Below are 14,339 nucleotides of genomic sequence, written 5' to 3' on the forward strand. Positions count from 1 at the left end.
TTACATATAGATAAGATCTCTTAGCAAAATTGATGATCCACCAGTCAGAATACATATATTTACTTCACCTACATAATAAAACCAAGTATTAATGTCTTGAACCAACCTACAGCTAGCCCCTTACAATGGGAGCAATATTAGTCACTCGAAAATCTACCTGTCAAAGCTCTTTTATCATTGATCCCACCTATAGACTCACCTTGTATGTTAGAGAGAATTAGTAAATGAATTAAAGCTTTGGGGATCAGTTCGCAGTTGGATCAAATACTACATATTTGTCCCCAATATAAACATACAAAGTACATAAGACCAAAATATACTGTTTTGAAATGCTGCGAAATATTCTCAAAATGATACCCCAAGATCATGTTTAAGTTTTATTGCACCGTAATATCTTATTAATATAGAATAAATTCTAATTATGTTAAGTAGGTCATGTAGATTACATTTGTCTACTTTTTTGTACTACCTTTCTTTATTCATTTTTTTATTTATGTTTTTATTTATTCTTTTATAAGAACAAACTTATAGGTTTATCACATTTATTTTATTTTTAGCATTAAAGATTGTGATGCAATTTCTCTCTTTTTTTTCTTATGTTGCTGTTAAGATATGACAATTGTATGTAACACAGAGTTTTTATGTTTTTTTGCATACCATATGTTCTTTAACTTAACAGTGTATCATCCTATAGAGTTAAACACTTTTGGCAATCACAGCTGAGTCTAAATGATCTACTCATCATTTAAGATCAACCCACTTTTATCCAATTGGCTATATCAGCCTATTTAGGCTCACCTGTGACACCCAAACCACTATCTCTGAGGGGTACAAATGGGTGCATCTATTGAATAGTGTAAAACCCTATGGACTCAATGATTATAACAACTATAATGTATATCTATTAAAAAATTCATTGTGTAAAACACTAGGCTTACGGAATAGTTCCAAACTTATGTTTACAAACATAATTAGATCATCAAAGGTCTAAAATTAATAACAAGAAGTATATGAACAATCTTTGCTGTCTTGAAAATGCCATGAAGTCAAAGAAGACAAATTTTACTTAAAATTGCAATTACAAATACTTTAAAATATTTAACATGATTAATAGTATTAATAAATACAAGTATATTCACATTCACACATGTTCACAATAACTATTCTTTTAATCAAAACACACTGCAAAATATCCCTATTCTGAACTATGTTAGTAAGCTTATAACTCTTCATCTTTTGAAGCACTAAAAGTAATCACCAATTGAACCACACCACAAACACTAGCACATTAATGAGCACAATATGTGCCACGAATACAGATCACATTCACATGCACTGCATATTTATTATTTTTTATTTTTTATTATTGTGAATTTATTTAATATTAAGTTTATAATAGTAGCTAACATGAAGTATTCACTAATATTAATTTGACGAAGAATATCTCAACAACATTCACAAGCACAAAAGATGTCAACAAAATGACCATTCTCACAAGCACTCAATAACCACCTCTTATCACATGAAACTCATAAGTCATGCAAGAACATGATATTATCACTCTTGAAACATCAGCTTCAACAATGCACAAAATGATCAATGTCACAGGATTTTAGATTTTCTATAAAAAGCAATAATAAATATTATAATTTATTATCTTGCAACACACACTGGTTTGTTTAAGAAAATGTTTTGGAACACAGTTTGGTTTCTCAACACAATTTGTTTTTATTTTAACACAATTTCTTCACACACTTTTAATTTTCAGAATTAATAATAAAAGGCATGAATATACAATATAAGTAAACGGTACCATGATCATGAAATTATCGTGCATAACTATTTTAGAATAGCAGTTGTACATTGCAACTGTCAGTAATATTTAAAGTCTTTGCAATTAACTTAACATACTAAGCCAGCAATCCTTAAGTATAATCATCAAAAATAGTGATGTGCTTCATAACATACATAAATGACATTAACCGGCTTTTAATGAAACATGGTACAGGTAGCCCTCAGTTTACGCCGGGGTTAGGTTCCAGAAGGAATGGTTGTAAATCGAAACCGTTGTAAATTGAAACCCAGTTTATAATGTAAGTCAATGGGAAGTGAGTGAGATAGGTTCCAGGCCCCTCTCAAAACTGTCATAAGTAACACCTAATACATTATTTTTAAAGCTTTGAAATGAAGACTTTAAATGCTAAACAGCATTATAAACCTAATACAATAATCACACAACTCAGAATATATAATTAAACTAAGTTAAATGAACAAAAACATTTGCTAAACAGCATTATAAACCTAATAAAATAATCACACAACACAGACTTCACTTGCATTTTTCTGCAAACAGTTCTTTCTATGCATTCCAATCTGGACTGATTTATAGACAGGAAGATCTTGTTCCTTTGAAATCTGCTCGATAGCTCAGGTCTGGTTAAACTGAATAATTTCAGCTTCCTTGGCTTTGCTGCAACACAAGCGGACAGCTCCGCCTACTGGCTATTTTAATAAATGCACTGCTTCTCAATGCTTTTCAATAGCAGTCACATGACTGGAAAAAAAGGTTGTTATTCTGAAACGGTGTAAATTGAACCGTTGTAAAACAAGGGCCACCTGTATATGATTTCAATACCATACTTAAACCATATGAGTAAAAGACAAACCAGATTCCAACTTTACCATATCACCATGGCAACCGCAAATACAACATGCTCAAGTGACTGACGAGCTGGGCAACCAATCCTCAATGAGATTCTTTACCCAATCCCAATCATGAGGTGTGTACTTATAAACCAATAAAGGAAAGGCATTTTGCCGGCCCGCGCACCCCCTCTGAGGAAGCGTTAGTGAAACGCTGCATCAGGGGTGTCCGTTTTTATGTTGCTCTCCTAGCTGTACCAAAAATAACTTAGTATAATTATAACTTTAAAAAACTGGTTTCGTGCAAATAATTAGTATAAGTGTTGAGTAGAAAAGTAACAGCGTATATACACAGACGCTGTACCTATAGCTGTATCCGTATACCATTCAACGTACAGCAGCTGCAATAACAGTCAAGTCAGCCTAACAGAATACTAGCTTATCTAACTTTTTAAACGCTACTGGTGACAATTGTTTTAACAAAATTAGTAACATAGTTACCGTAGTAACGGATAAGTCAGACATAATATAAATACTGGTCTGTCTAAGGTGCAACTCACTAAGGATTTATACGGAGAGAGAAGAAGTTTGAATAAACAACAGCATTATTGGTAATGATAGTTTCATAAGTAAAGTAACATCGTAGCTGTAATTACAGATAAGGCAGATAAAGGAAAACACCATACTACCTAACTTGTTACAAGTATAAATTGTAAAAACTATAAGCTACGCTGTTACCGAAGTGACACACTACATAGCAGTGTAGTATCAGCGCATTAATAATCAGAGGAAGTGTGGACATAAAACAGCATTGTTATAGGGAAGATTTGTCTCATAAACGAAGCAACCAAGCAGTTAACCGTTGGTTCATTTTCAAACTGATAGACACAAACACATCAACGACTTGGTTAATAAAATAGCCAAACAATCACCAAGGGAAAGGTAATCATAGAAAATGTTTTCCTATACAATCTAATTGCACCATTTCAATACTGACAGTTAATCTCCGGCTATTACCTATGGTCAGTGCAACACTCTATAAAATTGATCAGTATTGATTTCAGCACGGTAAAAATTATTCTGATAGCAGAATTCAAATCAGATTAATTTATTTCAAGTATTTATATGTCTATGCATTAGCGATTCTTAGGTTATCCAAACAGAACATACCATGATAAGTTAACCTAAGTTATACATCAAGAGACACATACCAATAACAAGAGATATACTGGGCACACCAACATTCAGCAGTAACGATAACTGCACGACAGCATTCTTCCAGCAAGATTAGGCACGATACACAATTTATGTACAATCTACATTACCAACACTATAATGGAACTCTTTTAGGGCTGCATTAATCCAATTCATGGCTAAAATAATATTAATATCAAAGTTAATTCTTTTGGAATACTAAAAAATACAAAATCCACAACATAAGGACTCTACACACAAGCCAACATAATAAGGCTCTTTTTGACTACAGAGTACCTAATACACTATTTGTTACTGATATTGGAATAATAACAGACCCCTATATAAACCAGTTCAAAGATATATACTAATATATATAAGTACAGGGAGAAGTGGTTTTAATATCAAGTGGGCAGCAGAAGAACATTAACATTTGCTGTCTTTTTATTTAAATTAAATAAGTTATTTTTTATACAGTTTCTCAGTATCCTTACAAAAAAATTTGCTTTAATAACATAACAGTGCAAATAAGCATACTTTTCTGACATACTCACATAACAGTGAGTTCTGTCTTTCTAAGTTTCAAGATATGACAATTGTATGTAACACAGAGTTTTTATGTTTTTTTGCATACCATATGTTCTTTAACTTAACAGTGTATCATCCTATAGAGTTAAAAACTTTTGGCAATCACAGCTGAGTCTAAATGATCTACCCATCATTTAAGATCAACCCACTTTTATCCAATTGGCTATATCAGCCTATTTAGGCTCACCTGTGACACCCAAACCACTATCTCTGAGGAAGCGCATGTGAACATGCGTGAAACATGTCAGATGGTTTGAGCTGCTCCTGCTAATTACCACCCAATGATTAAACTCTACTTACACTGGCTACTTGTCCGGATTCGTTCCTTTTTTTCTGCTTAGGGTTAGACTTAGATTTAGGGGTTAATACATTTAATATAGTGGCGGAAACGTTGGGGACGGCAGATTAGGGGTTAATAAATGTAGGTAGGTGGCGGCGATGTTAGGGATAGCAGATTAGGGATTAATATTATTTAACTAGTGTTTGCGAGGCGGGAGTGCGGGGGTTTAGGGATTAATATGTTTATTATAGTGGCAGCGATGTCAGGAGCGGCAGATTAGGGGTTAAAATTTTTTTTTTTAGTATTTGCGATGCGGGAGGGCCTGGTTTTAGGGGTTAATAGGTAGTTTATGGGTGTTAGTGTAATTTTTAGCACTTTAGTTATGAGTTTTATGCTACGGCTTTGTACCATAAAACTCTTAACTACTGACTTTAGAATGCGTTAGAGATCTTGGAGGTAGAGGATGTACTGCTCACTTTTTGGCCTCCCAGGGCAGACTCATAATACAGGCGCTATGGAAGTCCCATAGAAAAAAGGGTTTACGAAGTTTACATAAGTAATTTTGCGGTAAGGCCAAAGAAGTGTGCGGTGACCCTAAACCTGTAAGACTCGTAATAGCAGCGGGCGTAAAAAAGCAGCGTTAGGACCTGTTAACGCTGCTTTTTTACCTTAACGCACAACTCGTAATCGAGCTTATTTTGTGTATAAATTAAATGGTGTAATGGTAACACCTGATAGTGACTCTGTGTATAGATGGGAAGTGTAAAGAATGCAATTAAATAATGTAAAAGTACACTAGAAAAGTCATGACACTACTACATGTGGATATAGAGTTTAGAAGATACTGCAGAAAAACTGTGGAATAAAAGTCACAAAATGCAATACAATTAAGGGACATAAATCCATGTGTGAAAATCAGAATGTGTATAAAGATATATACTATTTGATATCACAATGATATCAGAAAATGGTGCCATAGTATCATCGCATATGTCCAATTATAATCATAAATTACACAGTTTCAAAAGTTGCGAAATTGACACAAACATTGAGACCAGAGGGACTCAGGGTCTGTAGTTTATAGATCCAATATGTTTCTATTTATCTCAATCGGGTGAATCAATAATAATAAGTAGGTGTTCAACTTATTCAATGGGAGCAATGGTGAATATGTTGGGATCACGTCTATGAAGTTTATGACAATGGGCGACTACACTATGGGGCTTGCATTTTCCCCTCATATTGCTATAATGTTCATTAAATCTGGTAATGATTATACAACAGGTACACCATATGTATTGAACCCCACATATGGAACATAATAAATAAATCACATACTCCGAAGTACAACTTAATCGCTAGGTTATAGGATGTGTTTGGTGAGTAGTGTTAGATTTAAAATTACCACTCCCATGTAAAACAGCACATGTAGCGCTGAGAAAAGCGTTGATTTTTTACAATAATTATTTTAATTGAGGAACCTTCTGTTCGTTTGATCCATATGTCGGACTGTCTAATATGTATGCTGCAACACTATGTGGGAGTTTCATTTGCTACTTTATATTTGTCGATAGTTGTTTTGTTGCATCATTGCCCCTGCCTGCCTGATAGCAGTGAGTGTAAAGCTGTCTGGTGAATTGCCTAGTGATGTCACAATCCGCCCACTTTCTTACTCCCGGTGAGCAGACTACAGCGTGGGGCAGATTGCCTAGGGTTTGGCATTCTTGGTGATAATGCCCAGGGCTGCCTTGCTGGGGGACCAGTAATCTTCAGCACGCTCCACGAGCAGTATGTGTAGTGTCTTCTAACTCGTGAGTTTACCCTTGTCTTTCTTATGCTGATTTGTTGTAAGCTGGAACGACTTACTACTTACTAGTAGGCACCTCCTTTCTTATCTTTGTATTTTAGTTACCAGTGTTCCAGGACCTGTGCCATGTGTCTTGGAAGATATAATCTTTATTCTCCAAGGACTATCTTTTTGGATCTATATGAGTCTATTGTTGTCTTATTTTATTATTTAGTCTTTTGAGCGCCCCTTGTGATATATATTTTCATATATCTGATTTTCATCTTTATCAACAGCCATTTTAAATGCTATCAGCCAGTCAAAATCACTAAAACCATCTATGTACACATAGCCTTAGTTTTTTGCACACTTTACTAATACCACTTTGGCATAGTACCTTACCTGGCACACTATTTGTATTACTTTCCCATGGTACATTATCTACATTTATATAGTGGTGTGCAGTACTATTTGTCAGTTTTCACTGTGGCAGTAACCTGGCACCTTCTTTATGGAAAAAGTTGACATACAATATTCACTATGTTTATATACTGATTTTTTTAGCCCCAGAGAACCCTTCACTTGAGATGCAAGACCCCTATGGGAGCAAATCCTCTCAGATTGATCAATTAGATTTAATCTGACAATGTTTGTATGTTAATATCCTCCAAAGCTTGAGGGCCAACTAGAGGTCCATGGGCCACATGTGATCCTCTGCATTAGTATGTGTGGCCCCTTAGGAAAAGTAGAACTACAATGTGTGATTTGGAGAGCTATGGAAAAGGGTCAAACAAGGTGACTACAACTCAAAAGCAAAGCTATTTGGGAGGAAAATAGAATACAGAGTGTATCCTGCAACGTTACCTAAATCTGTATTTGTGCCTCTGGGCATTTAAAAAATATATATATATTATTTGTGTGTATAAAGGACCATTAAATACAGTAGAATTACATAATTATTAAGTGCATTATAAAAATACAATACAATAACACTGAATTTAAAATAAGCAAATTTCCCCATTTGCCAGCCCCCCGTATCATGTGACATCCATCAGCCAATCACAGACTAGTATACGTATACCAGGAGAATCTGTGCACATGCTCAGTAGGAGCTGCTTATAAAAAGAATGTGCAATTTTTTTTAATAGAAGTAAATTGGAAAGTCTCTTAAAACTGCATGCTCTATCTGATTAGTGAAAGTTTAATTTTGACGTTAGTGTCCCTTTAATACCCATAAATTTATATGCAGCCCTTAAAGGGATACAGAACTCATTTTTTTTATTTTGTGATTCAGATAGAGCATACAATTTTAAACAACTTTCTAATTTACTCCTATTATCACATTTTCTTTGTTCTCTTGCTATCTTTATTTGAAAAAGAAGGCATCTAAGCTAAGGAGCCAGACAATTTTTGGTTCAGACCCTGGATAGCACTTGTTTATTGGTGAGTGAATTTATCCACCAATCAGCAAGAACAACCCAGGTTGTTTACCAAAAATGGGTCTGGATCTAAACTTACATTCTTGTTTTTCAAATAAAGATACCAAGAGAATGAAGAAAATTGGATGATAGGAATAAATTAGAAAGTTGCTTAAAATTGCATGCTGTATCTGAATCATGAAATAAAATTTTTGGGTTCAGTGTCCCTTTAAGGCTTCTTAACCATTGATCTGCAGTCCCCATGTGTAAGGAAGTTGGCTATAACTACTCTAAAACATTGGTAAATAAAATTAGGCCAACATTTATGGACAACAAATTGATTATTAAATTGATATCATGTTGCTAACCAAATTAATGTCTTTATTGTTAATATATGCGGCACACTACAGATTAAACACAGATCATATGGAGATATAGGATGCCCATTTGCTGTGTCCTCTTTCTGACCTTGAGTGCTCTGAGCTTGCTAATTTCCCAGTGCTCTTTACATCATGACAGAAAGAGACAGGATGTTACAAGACAGAACAAACGGTGTGGATGTTTCATAATATGTCTTCAATGCTAAATAATACATCACTTTGAAAGTTCCGGCGGACTTCAGCAAAGGAGTTTATATTACAGAGGAGCAAGCAGCCTTGAATAGCTGAGTATTTGGAACGTTTGTTTTGGACAACAGAAGCTACGTGTTTTTTATGTGCCTTTATTTTTAATAAACATTGTAAGTGTTAAATTTTAAAGCGCAGTTATATCTGTGTGTTTTATTGCACTTGAGTCTTGTCTGCGCTTTTTTCTTTTAGAGTATTAGTTAAGGATCCCCCACCCTTCTTTTTTCTGTAGTGTAGCTCCACATGATCATCCCTCCTGTAGTGTAGGGCCTTCTCACTCCCTCCCCCTTCCGCCCCCCTCCGCTGCTGGACCTCCCACAAGCCTCCCGGATTCCCTCCCGCACCTCCCACCGGCACCAGCAGATGATCGTTACAGTGTCACTGTCTGTAACAATCTGGCATCTGCCCTCATATGGAACTGGAGCACTAATCGTGCTCCAGTTCCATATGCAGGCAGATGCCTGAAGCTCAGGAACTCCAGCTCTCTACTGTAACTTAACAGTCAAGACTGCTGGAGATTCCTGCAGCTCAGACTTATATATATGTTTTGGGGTACCATAAGCAAAGTACCGCACAACGTGTATATATACGTCATATTAGGCTAAGGGGTTAATCTTCTAATGGGTCCTCTTCCAGTCGTTTCTATCTGCAATTTGTTTTGATTATGTAAAATTGTGAACAAAAAGAAAACAATATGTCCCCTAAACCCCTATTACTAGATCTAAATAACAGTTATTATTATTATTATTATACTTTATTTATTAAGCGCCAACATATTCCGCAGCGCTGTCCATGGATACAGTTCATTTAAATAAAACAATACAAGACTTGTAAGATACAGGACAAAATTTACAAACACAAACAGGAGGGATTGAGGGCCCTATTCCCGTGGGAATTTACAATCTAGAACAGTTCTAGAGGAATCTCTAGTAAATTAATTTATTCTAAATAGAACTAGTCATCAACATCTATAATCATTCATCATGGTAATCAATTATCACTGCTCGATTAAATAAAGATAATGTACAGAGATTCAGAGATTCAAGGAGCTTTCACAAAAAAAAAACAATCTAAATTAAGAATTAGCTTACTATCTCAAAAATGAATAGAGGATGTTAACACATCCACTTGCATAAGAGCTTTTATATCAGAGAGGCCAACTTCAAAGTTTTAGAGCTACTAGAGGACACTGATTTGGACATTTTTATCACCATATGCACAATTTACCAGGCTCCTACACTATTTAAAACTATTTCCCCAAATAATTACCTTAGCTGAGCAGCAACTCCTTGAATATGGCTAAGTCTTCAAAGCATTGACAATACTTATTAAATTCACAAGACCACAAATTAATATCAAAGTTGATTCAAGTGGCCTCTTGCAGTCCCAGAGAGCAATTACTTGACATGAGCAATTAGACATTTTGCTGATACATACATTGCTAACTTGAATAAATACGAAGTAATCAAATCAGTGACACTGTGCCCTTAGCAACCTAACATACTGTATGTTGCTGCTGTGGATGTCCTTTTTTTTGTACAATTTTTAAACCAAAATGTTACATATTTATAGAAACATAGATTTTGACAGCAGATGATAACCATAGGCCCAAACAAGTCTTTGTTTGTCTTTACCACCTCTAATGATGACTTCTGCAAATTATTCCTGATATATATATACATACAATACAACCTAGACAGGCACTCTCCAGTCTCAAAGTTTAATAACAGTGACATTTCAGGTTAAACCCCTTCCTCAGACTTTAAAGCATGAACAGCAATTTACCCCACTTATATCCCCACCAAGGTACATCTGAATCCACTGGCCATCTGACGGTGTCCCGAATGCACAACTGCGCAACGAGAACATATGAAAAAAGCAAAAGACACAAATCCTTATGCTGTATAGAGCACAGAAATAGTGATACTGTTCATGAAAAATTTTACATTAAAATGAATGCAACAGATTATAACACTGGGATTAACAATACTTCACATCTACATACATAATGACCTGTCATGCCTATTCTTAGGGATAAACAGATTTATTAGAGTATGAACCTAAAACAGTACTCATTAATCAAAAGCTACATGACTCCATCTATAGAAAACATTGTAACTCAAAGTTGCTATTTAAGCCATATGGAATAAGAGTATTTAACATGTATATCCACTTAGATTCCCTCTGAAGAAGTAGTCTAGCTCTGTCATCACCTCTTTGTAACTTGGGCACATGGTCAATAATCATATACTGCAGATCTGCCATGGTGTGTCTATTTTGTACAAAAGACCTAGCCGCTGGCTGCAATATCTTCAGGCAATTCTGTGCATATATATAGCTTTGCAATTCTTTTTTAGACCATATACCTTTTTATTACCCCTTCTTAGGACAGATTTTAGTTTATTAATATCCTTCTGGAGATATGGCTTCTAGAACTGTACACAATACTCAAGATGAAGACTAACTAGTTATCTGTAGAAAGGCATAAGGACTTTACAATTCCTGTTTCAAATACCTCTACCTATACAGGGAGTGCAGAATTATTAGGCAAATCAGTATTTTGACCACATCATCCTCTTTATGCATGTTGTCTTACTCCAAGCTGTATAGGCTTGAAAGCCTACTACCAATTAAGCATATTAGGTGATGTGCATCTCTGTAATGAGAAGGGGTGTGGTCTAATGACATCAACACCCTATATTAGGTGTGCATAATTATTAGGCAATTTACTTTCCTTTGGCAAAATGGGTCAAAAGAAGGACTTGACAGGCTCAGAAAAGTAAAAAATAGTGAGATATCTTGCAGAGGGATGCAGCACTCTTAAAATTGCAAAGCTTCTGAAGCGTGATCATTGAACAATCAAGCGTTTCATTCAAAATAGTCAACAGGGTCGCAAGAAGCGTGTGGAAAAACCAAGGCGCAAAATAACTGCCCATGAACTGAGAAAAGTCAAGCGTGCAGCTGCCAAGATGCCACTTGCCACCAGTTTGGCCATATTTCAGAGCTGCAACATCACTGGAGTGCCCAAAAGCACAAGGTGTGCAATACTCAGAGACATGGCCAAGGTAAGAAAGGCTGAATGACGACCACCACTGAACAAGACACACAAGCTGAAACGTCAAGACTGGGCCAAGAAATATCTCAAGACTGATTTTTCTAAGGTTTTATGGACTGATGAAATGAGAGTGAGTCTTGATGGGCCAGATGGATGGGCCCGTGGCTGGATTGGTAAAGGGCAGAGAGCTGCAGTCCGACTCAGACGCCAGCAAGGTGGAGGTGGAGTACTGGTTTGGGCTGGTATCATCAAAGATGAGCTTGTGGGGCCTTTTCAGGTTGAGGATGGAGTCAAGCTCAACTCCCAGTCCTACTGCCAGTTTCTGGAAGACACCTTCTTCAAGCGGTGGTACAGGAAGAAGTCTGCATCCTTCAAGAAAAACATGATTTTCATGCAGGACAATGCTCCATCACACGCGTCCAAGTACTCCACAGCGTGGCTGGCAAGAAAGGGTATAAAAGAAGAAAATCTAATGACATGGCCTCCTTGTTCACCTGATCTGAACCCCATTGAGAACCTGTGGTCCATCATCAAATGTGAGATTTACAAGGAGGGAAAACAGTACACCTCTCTGAACAGTGTCTGGGAGGCTGTGGTTGCTGCTGCACGCAATGTTGATGGTGAACAGATCAAAACACTGACAGAATCCATGGATGGCAGGCTTTTGAGTGTCCTTGCAAAGAAAGGTGGCTATATTGGTCACCGATTTGTTTTTGTTTTGTTTTTGAATGTCAGAAATGTATATTTGTGAATGTTGAGATGTTATATTGGTTTCACTGGTAAAAATAAATAATTAAAATGGGTATATATTTGTTTTTTGTTAAGTTGCCTAATAATTATGCACAGTAATAGTCACCTGCACACACAGATATCCCCCTAAAATAGCTAAAACTAAAAACAAACTAAAAACTACTTCCAAAAATATTCAGCTTTGATATTAATGAGTTTTTTGGGTTCATTGAGAACATGGTTGTTGTTCAATAATAAAATTAATCCTCAAAAATACAACTTGCCTAATAATTCTGCACTCCCTGTATATTCAAGCATTCTTCTGACCTTACTTGCTGAAATATTGCATTGTTGACCAAATATGAAATCATCTGATATAATAATTTCCAGTCTACGTCATGTTCATCTTTAGTAACAGTCAGAAAAGTGTCATTGAGTATGACTAACATTTGAAATTTTTCTTTGCTAACGCCATAATTCACTTTCAGATAGATTACGAGTTTTGAGCGCTATAGGGAAATTAACGACCACAATATTTTTGGCGTTATTTCACCTCCCTATAGCACTGCTATTACAGGTTTTAAAAAAGCAGGCTTGTGCAGGCGATATGGTGGCGTTGAGCTCCATACCACACAGAAATCATGCGCTGCTTTGACGTGCTCGTGCACAATTTCCCCATAGACATTAATGGGGAGAGCCGGCAAAAAAAAGCCTAACACCTGCGATCGCGGAAACAAAAGCTCCATAACGCAGCCCCATTGATGTCTATGGGGAAAGACAAAGTTACGTTTAAACATAACACCCTAGCATACACCCTACGTCTAAACACCCCTAATCTGCTGCCCCTAACATAGCCGCCACTTACATAATGTTATTAACCCCTAATCTGCTACCCCTAACATCACCGCCACTTACATTACAGTTATTAACCCCTAATCTGCTGCTCCTAACATCACTGTAGGGACATCCATCCTCCTCCATCCAGCAAAGTCCTCACCCAAGTGAGAAGAAGTCTTCATCCAGACGGCATCTTCTATCTTCATCCGGCACGGAGCGGGTCCATCTTCAAGACATCTGGCGCGGAGCATCCTCTTCTTACGGTCATCGTAATTGGATTGCAACAGCCAATAGGATTTTTTCCCCTTTAATTCCTATTGGCTGATAGAAATCTTTCAGCCAATAGGAATGTAAGGGACGCCATCTTGAATGACGTCACTTAAAGCGAACCTTTAGTTTACGCCGACGACTGTAAGAAGAGGATGCTCCGCACCGAATGTCTTGAAGATGGACCCGCTCCGCGCCGGATGGATGATGATAGAAGATGCCGTCTGGATGAAGACTTCTTCTCGCTTGGATGAGGACTTCGCCGGCTGGAGGAGGATGGATGTCCGGACTTTCGATAACTGTAAGTGGATCATCGGGAGTTAGTGTTAGGTTTTTTAAGCGTTTTTTGGGTGGGTTTTTTTTTAGGTTAGGGTTTTGGACAATTCGTAAAAGAGCTAAATGCCCTTTTAAGGGCACTGCCCATCCAAATGCCCTTTTTTTCGAGCAATGTTTAGCTTAGATTTATTTAGATAGGTTTTTATTTGTAGGGTTTGGTTGGGTGGGTGGTGGGTTTTACTGTTGGGGTTGTTTGTATTTTTTATTGCAATGTAAAAGAGCTGAGTTCTTTGGGGCAATGCCCCACAAAAGGCCCTTTTAAGGGTCATTGGCAGTTTAGTGTAGGCTATGGTTTTTTATTTTGGGGGGCTTTTTTATTTTGATAGGGCTATTAGATTAGGAGTAATTCGTTTTGTTTTTTGATAATTTCGTTTTTTATTTTTTGTAATTTAGTGTTTATTTTTTTTTGTAAGTTAGTAAATTGTATTTTATTAATTTAATTTATTTCATTTTATTGTAATGTTAGGTTTTAGTGTAAGACAGGTTAGGTTTTATTTTACAGGTAACTTTGTATTTATTTTAACTAGGTAGCTAGTAAATAGTTAATAACTATTTACTAACTAGTCTACCTTGTTAAAAT

This window comes from Bombina bombina, chromosome 3 (genome assembly GCF_027579735.1).
Source record: "Bombina bombina isolate aBomBom1 chromosome 3, aBomBom1.pri, whole genome shotgun sequence".
NCBI lineage: Eukaryota > Metazoa > Chordata > Amphibia > Anura > Bombinatoridae > Bombina > Bombina bombina.